This window comes from Trachurus japonicus, chromosome 17, assembly GCF_045865225.1.
Source record: "Trachurus japonicus isolate A0001 chromosome 17, Traja_1.0".
In the NCBI taxonomy this organism is placed as follows: domain Eukaryota; kingdom Metazoa; phylum Chordata; class Actinopteri; order Carangiformes; family Carangidae; genus Trachurus; species Trachurus japonicus.
Window position 1 is genome coordinate 14,806,233 of NC_140923.1, and position 6,000 is coordinate 14,812,232.

Here is a 6,000-nt window from a genome sequence, read left to right on the forward strand (position 1 = left end):
AGCAAATGTCAGAAATTATTTGCTTTTTCTGAAATTTGTGTGCAAATGTGGCACGCCTCAGAGGACGAATAATGTTTTTGGAAACGGGGGAAGTTTAGATAATAAGCTGTTTTCTTGAATGTATTTAAAGAATAAGCGCTTTCATGTGGAACAGTTCTGGACAGACTGTACATGCTCCACTGATTCGGATGATTCAGAGCTGTTAAGTGGTTACGTTTGATCCGGTGTTGGTTCAGATGCTGCAAACCTGCTTGATTGGAAGGATTTAAGCGGCTGTTTTGAGGGGCCACGACAGTCAAGGTTTCCTCCCCCTATGATTTCTCTTATGAGCCGTCTGAATCAACATAAAAGTTCAAGAATTTTTCTTTTTCACATGAAATGAAAACCCGCCGCTAACCTGAGAGCCCATTGATCAAACAGAATCAAATTTTCAACAGCTGCGTTTAACATCCTTGATCAAATGGCATAGTGGGTGCTAAAAGCTGTGAAATTGGTTAGTTTATGAGGTCAGACATTGATATGATTTCTCTGATTAAAACATACTTTTCCACGTGGGCTCTCTCCCCTGCTGTCCTGTGTTTTCAGCCCCACTGCCGGTGTCTGTGTCAGCAAAACTGCCTTGTCTCGAAAAGTGAACACTTCAGTTATGTCGCTACTTTTCAATATGGCCTTTGAATTCTTGTCTGCATTCATTAGTGGGAAGCAATGGCACCATGAGTACCAGGGCCAGCTGCCAAGACATCTATGCCGCGAGACAATGAAGGAGACCGTCGTCTCTGCAGCCTGCTGATGAGTACGCAGTCTCTTTGATTTTGCATTTGAAACCGAGATGTAAAGCTTGTAGCCTGCTGGACTGTCAAAAAAAGCTGCACTGAATCACTCAAGTTTGGATTTATTTTGTGCCAGCTTTCCTTTTGTTCCTTCTGCAGTGGCTCATTATTGTCATTATCAAGGTCATAAATGAGTCAGGGACGGGGCTGAAAGTGGTTATCGCTTTGTCTTCTCTCGGTGTCTGACGACGAGGTTGTTGTCGGTGATTAAGATGATGTTTGAGATTATTTGTCTATACAGAGACGCGGGAAACATGAGAGGGATGCGATGACATGCAGGAAAGACTGAGTCAGATTCAAACTGACAGCCTTAACCAGCTGAGCTTCCCACACACAAACAATTCTGTTTTTTATTGTTTAATTCATGCTGTTTGGCAGATGCTGTGCATTTTTTCCCATCATATTTCCGTGCCAGCAATATATGCGTGGCATTGCCTTATGTACAATGACATGTAACAAAGTGCGGTGATTGCTTTTCTGTATATTGAAGGTATCATTTTAGTATTCCAACAGTGCACATTATTACACCAGTTTCCACACATTAACCTTTCCGAGTTCTTTCCTTACCGATGTGCTCATATGTGCCCAGACTATGATTAATATGCCTTTGCTCTCATGTGATAAAATCTTGCCAATCTCCTTCCCTGCCTACCTACAACTCCAGTCACCTTATTATTTTCGAAAGGTTGTATGGTCACTGAGCCTAGATTATTCCATTCCCTGCTTTACATTTTATGCCCCCACGTGTCCCTTCCTCATTCAAATGTGTTTTGTCTCCAGGAATGGAATATGGAAATGTGCTTTAGCTTATGTGTGGATGATGTTTCACTATATCATATAACCATTTCATCAACTTCCCACTCGGGCAGCTCGTGGGGATGTCCTTGGTTGGCCGGTGTTTTTCTCAGCCACAATATTCTTTGTGGCTAAATTGTGTGTTGTGACACAGGTAGCAATTGGACCAGAGCCTACATATGCTGGGGACTAAGAAGTGAAAATAAGGGTGTCATGAACCTCATTTATTTTTCACAGCCATTTTCTATTGACAGCGTTTTGCTTTTTTTTAATACATGATTTTACATAAATTTCCAGGGGACCTTATCCCGGTCCATTGGGTTTAGGAGGTGATGTACAAAGGTCCTTAAATGATAAGGCTGGCAGTATTTCTCTCTCTCTCTCCAACAATGCCGTCATTTGTCTCCTGTCCTGCCTGTGGCACTTGGCATCCAGTTATGTTTCTACTGGATTAAAGTCTTTAAAAAATAAACTACATTCATAGTTAGAAAGGACCGTGTCATCCACACCCACCACACCTCAATATGCCAACTATAATAAACCTTCAACTTATTCTCCCCTAATGCTGACCTCTTGTAATACTTTGAAAATGTGAAGAAGGGAAAAACTCTTCTTATTAATCTGAAATGGGATTGTTCATGAATTATTCCAACATGTTTGTACTGATAGTTAGTAGTGACACCATGTAAAAATTCCTAAATTCGTAACTTTTGCTGAGTTATGTATTTAGAGCAGTTTGTTAAACCAGTGAAATCGGATACAAACAAAACAGCTGCCAGCAATGGAGGCTTCGCTGCCATTTTGTCAGCTTAATCAGCTGGGTTCATCCACACCCATGGTCTAATTAGGCAACTTGGATGGAGCATGTCTATGTCGTAGAACAGACTGGAATAAGTTATGTCAATATATAATGGTTGCTAGTAGGAAAAACTGTTGTAGGTTTTGGTCCTTTCATGGGATTTGTTGATAATACGAAAAACAGCCTCACTGATTTAATCATCATCTAGAGGTTTAAACAGAAAGCTTTTAATTAGATGCATATGTTTTATAAATGTGCCACTGATTCCTCCAGTGGATGTTGTGCAACTGGAACTGAAAAGTCTTTTGGTTTAACTTGATGGAGCCTACAACAAGAACTCCAAACACTCTGTCCGGGCTTTTCGTGTCAAGATGTCATTACAATAAACATGAATAATTGACACAGCTCAGCTCCTATAAAATATTCATAGAAATTCATCAACTGGATTTTGATATTTGTGCTCGACAAACATCCAACCTCTGGAATAAACTATTATTAGTAGGGTATAATGCACAAATAATCTTTTATACATGACACCATCTATTATTTATTCATTGTGATGTTTTTCTACATGATAGAGAAAAAAAATTCTCCCAAGGCCTACACTCATTGCCTCTCATTATTACAGTTCACTAATGTGAGCTGCTGGAATACGTCTTGTTGTATTAATCACAGACTAGAAAAACGTGGGAAATAAATGTCACATTACTGTAAAGCTAAAAACGATTTAAAAACCAATTTGTAGTTAAACAACACAAAAATGTTTGGGCTGAAAACCTACTTTTCCTCACACAGAAACACTTTTTCCAAAAGGTTTTTATATCCTCTGGCGATACGGTTAAAAAAAAAAAAGCTAACGATTAGCATGAGTTTTCCAGAAGAATATTCACTATCCATGGCAAAATTGGCCTAACTTTCCCCCCCGAGTTAGTGACTATGTTTCAACTCCAACATTAGGCTCAGAAAGTGCTGTGCATTAGCTTGAACTAAAAGCCTAGCCTGACCAAATGGACCTATTTACCCACAGATTCTGTTTCAATTAGCACAGAGACGAGTCAGACGACCATGAGAAAGCATCCATTACGCCCCACAGCACGTTTCTCAACACAGGCTGATCTGAAGTATGACGACAGGAAGAACAAGAGGAGGAAGTGATTGCTGTTGTCTCTAGTGTTCCTCTGGGGAGACCATTTTGTTCTGCAGCGCTGACTTGCACAGTATGTTTTCTTGAGCTTTCCAACACATCAGCCATTTCACATTTCCTCAGAGCAATGCCGTTATTTTCCAGAGTGAGGTTGTGAAAGATTCAGCACGTTCAACATCCATCTTTACTGAAGCACACTATTCCCGTCCCTGCATGGATGCTCTGTGGGGTTTCCACACAGAAAACGTTAACGGGTGTCTATTTGAGATCAAAATTAAGGACAAGTTCAAAGTGGAGCGTGTGACCTATGAGTTCTGAATACCATGTAATGAATGAAGTAATGGCCTCTGAGTACTCATGGGTCACAGCACCAACATGTTGACAGGCATTACATCTGGTGTGCTTCCCACTGCAAGACAGTCTTCAGCTTGATATTATGTTATATTGTCAATAGAAATGTTTGCCAGAACTAGGGCTCATGTTTGAGTTAAAGAAAAATTTATAGGAGGAAGTCCTTAATTGCTCGGCCACTGGTCATTACCGGCAGTAAATGTATTAGATCGATATTTATGCTTAATAACTAATGTCGCTGATCACACTAAAACCGGTCATCTGAAGTTAATCATGTGGTGTCTGCAGCTGGAAGAGAAGAACTGTGAGCTGTGTAGTTTAGTCTCGCCTCCCGCCTTGTGTGATGTGCCAAAACAAAACAAGATGTCGGCCGCGTGGAACTGTTACAAAGTGTATGAGACTGACAGAACCAGCGCCATCTGCAAATGCACGCCAAAAATGATAGGGATCGTCTGGTCTCACTTAAAGATGATCGGTATTGGCGACGGCGACACGATGGTGGCATCCTCACTGAAATGATTACTCTGTAAATGCCAAATGACTCGAGGACATCGCTGTGTTGCACCTGTACTACTTTTATCATTTCTGCTCATCAAGCACAAACTGCTCTTTTCTCAGGAGGGCACCTTGTACTCATAAATTACCGGTGTGTATTCTCAGACTAGTGTGAAACGCCGAGTCTGACCATGTGTCGGCTCACTCAAAGGGTGTGCAGGTGTGGGAGTTTCTGTCTGTCCGATCCGGGTAGGGGCCATTAAAGAATGTACATGCTGTGCAGATGCCCTTTCCATTATGGCAGGATCTGCTCTTAGCGCCACCTTTGTCACAGTGACTGACAGCACTGGAGGAAAGGAGGGTGGGGGTGGGGGGTCACCTCCTCCTCCCCAACCAAGGACCACCTGTCAGAGCCAGCAGGCTCACTACCGATGCATCAAGGATGTACGCTTCATAAATTCAATGGTGTCGCATTCATTAGCTCCATTAGGGCAAAACTTTCAAAAGGGGGTAACGGTGTCATTGATCTGAGTAGAGCAATTTCTGTCTGAGTCATCACTCATGTAATATCCTGGAGTCTGATCTTTCCTCTGGGGTGCTACTAGTCAACTTTAGTTTTAGTTCATGGCCCCTGTGTGCTTTTTTCGACATGATTAAATTTACTTTTGGTCAGTGCCCTTAATCCCCTAGTGTGAAATCACCTTTTCTACACGTTTCATATGTATTGCATTACTACACATGTGATGTCACTTTGTAGGGGTATTTCCTAGGGATAGGTGGTCCCCTGCTCCCATAGGATGCTCAGCCAAGCAGAAAATTGAAAAAGGTGGTGCACCAGATTTATAGCCCATCACCCTTTATTAAGCCTTGTTTGCACAGACAGAGAAGTGAGTGTGTTCATTTCACGCTTTAAGTTACAAGTGTCAGCTGCACACACTTTCTGTTCAACTCTGAAGGGGAGCCGAGACAGATCTGATGTTTTTGTCGTCAGCCTTTTAACAGATGGGGCAGATCACAGCACATAATCTGAGCATGCTTAGCTGCTGATGTACGGTGTGTTTGCACCTGACGCGAGCAATCAACAGAACCAAGGAGGAATTTATGTTGATATTCTGGTGAAAATCACCCTGTGATCTAGATGAATCAACCTCGGTGTGCAGGATTTGGGCTTTTGCAGAGAAATACCAAATCACACGGAAATGGGCATAAACATGCCTCCAGGGTAAAAATGTACTGTTTCCCAGGGTAGCAGTGTCACCGTTAATGTTCTACCTCTGTGTCTAGACATAGAGGTATATTTGACACAGTCATATAGGCTGCAGACGGCATTATGCACAAGCTGAAAATAGCCAGCTGCTGCTACAGTACCCCCGAATCACCGTGGGAGTTTTTAACTAAATGACCAGTTTCCCCTGCAGTGACCTGGCAGTCTTAACAAGCAGCCTGCAAAAAAACTCTTTACTTAAACAAGAAGACTGGGAGTCGGGTGAAGCAGTTTAGGAATATGCATGTACATCGTGAACTGTGGTGATGATGAGGAGAAGCCTGTGCTGTTTCGAGACAAAAGTGGGTCATGCCAGAACATC